This window comes from Pipra filicauda, unplaced genomic scaffold, assembly GCF_003945595.2.
Source record: "Pipra filicauda isolate LSUMZ 115617 unplaced genomic scaffold, ASM394559v2 scaffold5_size6683894_pilon, whole genome shotgun sequence".
Classification (NCBI taxonomy): domain Eukaryota; kingdom Metazoa; phylum Chordata; class Aves; order Passeriformes; family Pipridae; genus Pipra; species Pipra filicauda.
Genome location: NW_024104754.1, coordinates 201540 through 211273, shown reverse-complemented (window position 1 = coordinate 211273; position 9734 = coordinate 201540). Strand labels below are relative to the sequence as shown.

The 9734-nt window shown below is 37.3% G+C and overlaps 1 protein-coding gene across 1 annotated transcript in view; it reads left to right on the top strand.

Moving 5' to 3' along the window:
• Positions 1–1418: 1418 nt before the first annotated feature.
• Positions 1419–9734, top strand: part of LOC120324597 (sodium channel protein type 2 subunit alpha-like) — a 74895-nt gene continuing 66579 nt past the window's right edge. Inside the window, exon 1 of the mRNA XM_039388008.1 lies at positions 1419–1500. The gene's annotated coding sequence lies outside the window, so the exon portion shown is untranslated. The remainder of the gene's footprint in view (positions 1501–9734) is intronic.

The following is a 9734-nucleotide window of genomic DNA, read 5'->3' as shown; positions in this document are numbered from 1 at the left end:
GCTGGAAAGCAGCTCTGCAGAGGAGGACCTGGGGGTCCTGGTGGACAACAAGCTCATTTGCATTACTGTACTTGGGAGATGATAACAGCAAATGATGTCTTATCTTAAAGACATTAAATTTGGGGACAGGGAAAATTAGTTCCTGGTTCCATGTAGTCAAAGCTAATTACCAAAGAAAGCTAAACAATGCAAAAGACAGAGTTTGCAAGCACATGTAGAAAGTTTGGTTGTGCAACAGTCTGAAAAGCCTATTTAGAAGGTCAGTTTTTCTTCTGCATAAATATGATGGTCATTGGTATTTTATTCTGACAGCTGCACAAAGTAAAATTTAGTGGCCCCTCTTTGGATTATGGTGTCATTCCTCTTACAGTAAGCTCTTACAGTACTCCACATAAACATCTAGTCAGTGACTTGTGAAAGATGTACTCTTGAACCCTCTCCATCTTGTTAAACCCCTGTCTTAGATATGACCATCTTACTGCTGCATTAAGTTCTTCATTCCACACATTACCATATTTCATGCACATTTTGCGTTTTAAAAATCTGTGATTTCTTCAGAACTAGTAAAATGAGAAATTGAAGTGGATCCAGCAAAGGAGTTTTATGAAATAAATTCTTTAAATAATAACTTCTGGTTTTTTGTATATAGCACAATTTAATGTTGGTTTAATATTTAAATAATGAACATAATTATTAAAGATTCAGTAGCACTATATTTTAATCAAAATGCATTTCTGTATGGCAGTGTTCCTCAGTCTTCTTTTAACCATTATTGCTAGTAAAAATATTATGGAGATGGTGGGCGACCATGTATTTATTTAAGTTCCAGTAGGTTGACAGAAAAGCTGTAGAAATATGCATGAAATAGTATGCATGACCTATTTTGCTAGATAACGTTAAAAGAGCTTATTCTGATGACCTTGTTTTAATTTTTATAGTAGGAGGAAACTGTAACAAAGTTGCAAAGGAAACCATCAGTACCCAGTTAATACATGCTTTAAATTAAATTTGCCTTGTCAGCACTAAAATGACAACGAACATGATTTAGTAACTTTTTCTCTCACTATACTCTCCAGAGGGCTTTCTTTCCTCCTAAAGCTTTTAGAAAGACCTTTGTTAAAAAAAAATGAAGTTCCGCTGTTAGATAAGGGTGCCCTCTTATGGAGACTATTGGCACAAAGGCTCGTTGAGTATTTCAAGATTTTTTTCAAGGGCTTAATAGGTTTACTTTACAAATCAACACAGTGGGTGGTCAATAACTCAGCAGGTGGACAAGTAACAAAATGTGTAATTTAGAAAGCAGAAATAAGAATTTCATTTCTTTGTTGTATCCTCTTATGAAAATCTTCCTCTTTAGGGCAGTTTTACCTTTTGCCTTCAACTCCAACAACTACTGAATTTCTCTTTCGATTACAGGTAGAAATTGTGCAAGTACAATTAACACTGATGGAGAAAAAATTATTCAAGACGTGGGGGAAAAATAAAATGTGAATAGCTGAGGTAAGGCTTGATTTAAATTAATAATTTTGTAAATGCACCTAATCTCTGCCCAGATTAATTTTCAGTATTAATTTATTAACACATATTTAGGGTTTAAGTCAGAATAAAGGTATATATTTCATATATGTAAACTAGATCCAACTTCATCTGTATTACTCTGTGTGTTTTCATGTTGGAAAATCAGACAAATAATTCCATGGATCCATTTTATGAATAGAATAATTTTCTTAATTTCCTACTAAAAACTTATTTATTGTTAATAAACTTTTTTTTCTTTCTATTCTAAAGTGCTTTTAAAGTGGCAGTCAAAATGCTATTAATGTTTTTCATCTATCCACAACTTTTCAGTCTTTTATATTCCATCCTCACAGATATAATGACATATGCAGCAACGCAGAAGTTTTTTCATTTGGATTCATTAATATAATGTGACTGGAAAGATACATGAAAAATCCAAGATCTGATGCAGGCCGAAATAATGAGTTAGGATATAGAAATACTGTATTAGTATTTCTCTTAATATTCAAAATTAAGCAGAATGGTTTAGATGTTAGTGTGCTAATGAATTGCTTAAGCAAGAGTTAAATATCTTTAAACGTATTTTCTTCACTGGTAACATTGAAAGTATTGAACATTGAAAATAAGCTTGTGTTTTTTAGTATCTAAAGATCTGAATAGCTTCTGTCCAAGAGAAAAAGGAGTCGCCTGAGGAGCCCTATGAATCATGGACATATTTTTTGTTGCTTTCTACTGTGTAGCACATTTTACCTTTTGCTTTATAAGAAGGTAAATAGAAAGCTGCAGTTGGAGTTACTCTGACAAACAAATGCAGTTTTACTGAGGCTATTTGTGGAAAACTGTTCTGCTGCCCCCACCACTTAAAGAATCAGCAAACTGGAAGGGCATAAGAAATTGATAGAACAAACAATTTGAAACCTGGAAAATATTTGTGATGCTAAGTGACTAAGGAACTGTATGCTCAGCTTGTCTAAAAGAACTGGCTGGCATACAGTTATTTAAGATTACTGATGATAATGTCTCTACTTTGAACAGACAGAATAGGATGTCATCTTCAAATACCTGTTCCAAGTTACAACTCTTCTGCAAAATACATTTTTCCATCCACTCCGCCTCTTCTTGTTTTTATAATGAAGTGGCAAAGGAATGTGCAGCAGTATCTCATACACAGTATTTTTGGGTTTACTACTATTATTTACATACTATGTATTTTGGCATTTATATTATCTATGATAATATTGACTCATACCATCAAGAAACATCTTGCATTGACGCTGAATTCTTAGATCACTGTCATGGCAGAATGAGTTCATCCATAACAGTTTTCCCATAGGGTGCTGTCTGAATGGTTTATCTTAAAATACAGGAACTATGGTAAAGGAAATCCAGGAGAAGGTAGACAATATAATACCAGAAAGAAACGCCTAATTGGACAATGTAAGTAGTGAAGTCTGATAGTACAATTTTTAAAGAAAAAATACAACTATTAACTAAGTGGAAGGAAGGATTAATATAAATCCATGTTAAAAAAATCCAATAAAAATTTATTTCTTTATGTCTCTTGAGGAAGTTGCTGATCCTGGTGCTCTGTGAAGACATCAGTGAAGCAGCTCCTGAGACAGCAATATTTCATGGCTGACAGAAAAAAGGATTGCTGGAGAAGAAAATAGGATCATTTTAATTTCCCTTATATCCACTCCTTGTGAGGAAACCATGACATTACTACGAGCACTGTGACTTTAACATGGCTAAAAGCCAAGCTGGAAATACGGTGCAAGATCTAGACTTTCTGAAGCCAATTATCAACTGTCTCCTTGCTAATCATGTTCATGAATAAAAAGTTAGCACATTATATGATATAATGTTCTTTGGTGAGAAGCGTGGGCAGAGGATAAGTCTGTTCTGATCTTCAGGATGATCAGCAGATAAGAAACTAAAGGACTAAACAGGTCAAAATAATTTCCTAGCTTTTGGATGCTGGTAACAACCTGTAGTGAGTTTTAACACTTCCACTTAGGGTAATTTGTATCAAGATAGGTACTAGACTTTTTTTTCCAGTGTTCTTATATTCAGCACACATTTGTATCCGTGTGTTACTTCTTTCATGGTATACCTAAAGTAAACTGCACATTGCCATATATATAGGATTAATGAGGTTATAAATAGTACCAACACTGTATTTCTTCAAGTGGCAATGCAGCTGTTGGTTACGAAGCCATATCCACTTTGAACACTGAGGGGTGCTATGATATTAAATATTGCAATTCACTCTTCTCCATTGGAAACAGGTTGTACCATCTGATAAACCCCTTCACTTTTCACTTATTTATTAGCAATTACAGTTATATGCTATTACTTGTATTAATTAGTAATAATGACTTTATTATTTTTATTGTTGTTATTGTTATTATTATTAGGCATCACTAAGACTTTGTGTGAAAACAGGGGCCAAATAAGTAAAGTAGTGGTAGTTTGTATTGATTGTCTGAATGCAACTCTAGCATTAAGTAATTGTAGCTGAATAATGAATCCAGGTATCATTGCAGTAGATATTGTTGTATAAACAGATGAAAAACACCACTGCTGTGTGGGAAGACTCTGGAATGACTCATTTCAATTCAATATAAAAATTACTTATTTAATATAATTTAGCATTCTGTGTTGTAAGAAGGTCTTTTGGGTGTATTGCAGTAACATTGGATACTGAAATATTACAGATTTCAAGATAGACAAGGCATTCAGAAAACAATTGTACATCAGCACTAAAACATCAAAATTATAAGGAAAAGAAAAAAATCTGAAACAATTTAAAAGAACACTGAAAAAAGGGGAGGCACTCTATTTGCGTTGAGTTTTGAGAAAGAGGGAGGAAAAGGAAAAAGAAAATTTTCCCTCTGCATGTAATTTCTCCCAGTTTAACATTGACTTTTGAATGCATACAGAAATCTAAAGGGCTTCATTTGTAGTCACCAGAGTCAGGCAACACTGTCTTCTGTGCTAAGTTACAGCATCTTAGATCTATGTTGTTCAGAGCAGCCAGACTGAAGTTATCAAATAGCATTACAATATTGCAGGGAATAAGTGCCTTTTTATTTTCTTTTTTCCTTTTTTTTTTTTTTAATTTAACTGTACACAATGAAGAAGCTGGTTTCTGGCAGCCAGTCAAGACAATATGGATACTTTTTCAAGCAGGTTCTATGGGGCTGCTACCGAATCTGACACAATTTGGGGAAATGTCTTAAGTGGGCTATAAAAACTAGTGACCTGCTGCCCGTGCTAAAAAATAGAAGTGAAGAGGAAAATGCCTTCTTATCATCTCTTTTTCCCTGCCATGGTATGCTAGTGCTGCAGCAAGAAAAGTGAGATTTTGAGCAAGCAGATGTGAATACAGAAGCCAGATCACATAAGAACATTTTCAAATATGCTAATGAATTTTGTTACTGTATTTTTCATAGTTCTGAAGAAGTGAAGATTTATTTCTAAAGATTGAAAAAAACAATTGTTATTACTGAATTATTCTGATTTCACAGGTATATACTGAATTTTCCTACTTTGAAATCAAAACTATCCTGTGCCGCCCCTCCCTGCTCTGAAGTAGAAGGGAATTCAAACATTTCCAGTGATTTTTTATGGTCTTATGCTATGACCACGGACAAAACCTACAGATGTGACCTATTTATGCAGCCTTCAAGATGCACCAATGTTCTATGAACATTGGAACAGGGTAATCGGTGCAGACAATGTGCCCAGGCCACATCAGGAGGCTTTCAGGAGTAGTAAGCACTGATCATGGAAGCGCTGGGAAGCAGTGGTGGGCTGGCATTTTAACTTGTGTTTAGCTGTGGCTTTGGTTGTAACTGGCGACCCGTAATGATTTCAGATACATGTTGTAAGAATGATGCTCTACAGCTCTAATGCTTACTGCTCTTCAGGTGCCAATTTCCCCCTAAAATCTGTTCAGAATTACTGTCTGTTGTCCGCACCCAAAATCATGGAGGACATATGTAAATATGAACACAATGCCTCTGAGGCACTTCCTTGAGTAATACATCATAAAAAACACCTCTTCTCGCACCAAGCTGCAGACGAGCTTATTTTCCATTGCCAGCTTTCCAAGGTATTACACTTGGTGATCAGTAGAAAAGAAACACACATAAATGCTTTTAAAACCTCATAAGACAAATGTTTAATGTCACTACCGTGGATTACAGCCAAGGGACACCGCGACTTCCTCTCGGGAACCCATTTAGCATTGAACGTGAATGAAGAGCAGAAGAGAACGGCTGTGACCGCGCACTCCAATTGGGAAGTTCCTGCGCCCCCTGCGCCTTCGCGGGTCCCGGCACCTGCTGCGGGCGGTGCCCCGCGGGTGCGGGCGGGGCGGGGGCGGTGCTGCGGCGGGCGCGGCCGGGCCGGGCGGGGCTCCCCGGGGCGGCGGCTGCGGCGCGGAGAGGGCGGGCAGCGCTGGACACGGAGCCGGCAGCCCCGCAGCGCAGAGACTGCACCTACCTGTGGCATGGCAGAGGTGAGTGTGGCCTTTCCGCCGTCCTGTTTGCGGGGTTCCGCCCAGGCTTGGGTCTAAGCTGCCTCGCCTCTCCCTGGAGGGCGGCTGGAGCAGTGAGTAAAAGTAGGTAGGGTATTCGGTTACCTTTTCCTTTTTTTTTTTTTTTTTTTTTTTTTTTTTTTTTTTTTTTTTTTTTTTTTTTTTTTTTTACCTGGCATTAGCTTTTGGCGAGCAGCTTTATTAGCAAGTCTTGGGTTCTCCACCGAGGAGAAAAATTCATCTCGCATCAAGCTGTGTCTGAGGTTCCACTTGGTACCTCCGAGGTAACAAAGAAAACGTATTCATCCTAATTGGCTGTGGAAGGTAGTTTGCTGCCGTGGAGGTGGAGCAGGGTGAGCTCTAGATGCAGGATTTTCATGTGTGTCATCATGTCCCCTCGGTTGCTAAGCAGTGGTGACCACATCTGTGGGAAGATGGAAGAACCACACAGAGGAGAGAGCAACAGGAAAAGCCAGGAAAAACAGCAGATTCTTCTCTGGAGCAGCCTTATCTGCTGGGTATTTGTATAGAAAATAAACACCTGATGCCTTAGTTCTTACGCACCTGTTACCTTAACTCTAAACTTCTGGCATTCCATCTTATTTTTTAGGTAGAGCAACGTTATTTTACTCAAACAAATCGGTTTGTCATGACTTTTGTACAAAGAGTAGTAATTTACAAAAGTGCACTTTGTGCTTCCCAAGAGTGGCACTGCTTTAACCTCAAAAAAAATCTTGGCAGGAAAACAAATGATGGGAACAACCCTTACAGAAAGTACATGGTTGATTTATGAAAAGTCACTCACTGAGAAGTTTTTCATCATAAAAATTAATTTCAGTACACTTTCTCCCTCCTTCTTTAAAATCAGATTTGGTCATTTAATTTGAGGACTCCAATGTATCTAATGTTTCTTTTTTTTATGAAAATATCTCATTGTTTTAGGAGTATATTAAAAAGACTTCTAGTTTGAGTGGGATGAAAAAGCAAAATTATGTTGTGGAAGGGTAAATTTGGTATTTTTTTTGCTCAGTTGAACTTGTTGAGCTTGAGAAAACATGTGCATTTGAGTTAGCAACAAAAAAAACCCAAAAATTTTGTATTACTGTAATGACATGATTACCATTTGCTGTGCAGCGGCACAGCTCTGTTAAGAAGAAAATTCTCCTTAATGACAGGCAGTTTTTACACTGCCATCTTCATGTCAGTTGTTTATGTGTGTAAACATCTTCCAGCTTCTAAGTGGACTGAAAAGTTTACTTTTATTAGGATCTGAGCAGTTGCTGCGTTGTTGTTTGCCAAACACATCTGTTGCAAATAGGAAGAATCCATCCTGTATGCTGGCTCTGATCTCACTGTGAGAAACACAGCAGCTCCTTGGCTGGTCCTGATGGAAAAGGGTGTGTCAGGGTGGGAAGGCAGAGCTCTGTTGTGTGCATTGCACACTGAGATTCGGGGTGGTCAGAGATGTGTTCAAGGTACTGCAAGAATAGCCAAGGGCCATATTGGCCATTGGCCAGTGCACGGTGTTTGGTGTCATCTTCACCCACGCTCTATCCCTGTCACTCTTCTGTGTTATGGATTCAAGAGGATAGTTTCATATAGGCTCTTGTATTTTAATTCTTTCTTACATATTTTTAAATATACTGTGTTTTTTAACCGGTCTTCTAAAGGTGTATTTAGCTGAAGTTTATACCAATGCAGATTTGATGAAAATACTAGTTTTGTATACATCTTAGGCTTTGATAAATAATTTTATATTATTCCTAAGAGACACAAAAGCAAACATTGCCCCTTCCATATTTTAAACGTTATTCTGTGTTTGCAGATGAAGTTCAACAGAGAGAAATGGAAAAGGGTGAAACAGAATGTTGATTTCAAAATTAAATACATTAAAAGAAAGGCAAACTGCAGATAAATAGTATAAGACATGAACAATTTTCTGGGCTTTTAAATAGATTTTGTTAATCTAAGGTTTTATTACCAACAATACTATATTGATATGGATGCCTTTTGCCTTCAATATGTTCTTATAAAACTTGTTGCTCTTTTTTGAGAAAAAGATGAAGCTTTGAGGTAATGCTGAAAGGACAAATACTTTGTTTTTCTTCATATAAGAAAATGTAATTTATTGCTAATATGTAATTACTACTAATAAGCAGTAATAGCACATAGAAAACGTTCCATCTTATTCCAGTCCGAGGGAACATACTATTCCTGGATCCAATCCTTCAAGCACATATCCTCATTTAATTTTTCTGTAGGGACATTGAGTTGGATGGCTTCTGCAGCATATCCCTAGAGACTGCGTAAGTGCATATAATCCAGAACACATGGAGAGAGAACTGGTGTAATTTAATCTTCAAGAACGTTTTCCTTTCCTGTTGAAATAAATTGTAAACTCAGGCCAGGACAAGGATGTATTTATCAATAATAATCACAGATGTCATGCTCCTTAGAGAGGACTGAGTCACTCTCATTGTTGAATAGTTGTGCTGGTTGAAGCACTTGTGTCCAAAGCACATTGGTCTGTTAGCAGGGAAGATTTCCCATTAATTGTCTTGTTCCTCTTGTAAAGGTTTTTGTCACCAATAATTAGTTTATTTCTAAAGAGGCGACTAACCCCTTCTCACATTTCTAAGTGCAGGTTGCATTTTTCCATGTGAGGTAATAAGCTCAGTATAAATAGTTTTCTTAAGGTCTTGGATTAAATCAACTGTAGAAATTCAGTATCAAAGCAGAAATTTAAAAGAAAAATTAGATCATCTTGCATCCAGTCATTGTGTACTGGACAAATCCCCACTCCAACAGAAATTTGAATATATTTTCATATGAGAGCCAGTAGGTTTAATACGGTTATTTCCATAGTTCTGTCATGTTTTCTCTCATGATCGGGCTCTTCCTTTGAAAGTCTCACCATGAAATTTTCTTGCCTGCAATTCAACAGGTTAAATAAGGGAAAACAACAGCAATGCTCCAATACTCTTTGAGAGTATGCACTTTTGTGACATATTTGTGACATATATTGAATGGTAGTCTCTCCTATATCTACAAGTTTAGTTGATCCTCTTGGGTTATTACTCTGTTGATGAAATTAGTGTATAGATCTAGGCTGGTAGGTTTTTTTAGCCTAAAAACATATCTTTCTCAGATGATTCATTTGCAGAATCATAACCCAATGTTATCCTGAATTTTTGGACTTAAAATGCTTGTTTAAAGTGCCATATCTTAGGGTGACCTGAGTAGCCAAAAGACATAAAGTGTCCCTCTGTGCCCTTGCAGTGTTACCTACTTGTGCAGATGGGCTGGAGCACGTTTTCTCTAGTGGCTGTTCCTTGCCTGCAGGGTGGGCAGTGCCGGGTCCCACAGGGACTGGTACTGTGCTCTGTGTACTTGCCACGGTATAGAGATAGGATGCCATCTATGCTGTACCCAAAGAAGGAGCTGGCAGTTTTTTCTGTCTTGTATATGCTCCTGAGACACTACCAAGTTCTGGGACAAAACAGGCAAGCCCTTTGCATGACTCACTGTTTGGCTTTGTGTCTGGACAATGATGACTTACTGTACAGATTATCCTGTTATGAAAATGAGTAGATAATCAGTGAGGAGATATGATGGAGGAAAAATAACCAAATGGCAAACACAATTTTGAAACTCACTTTGATATACTTTTAGA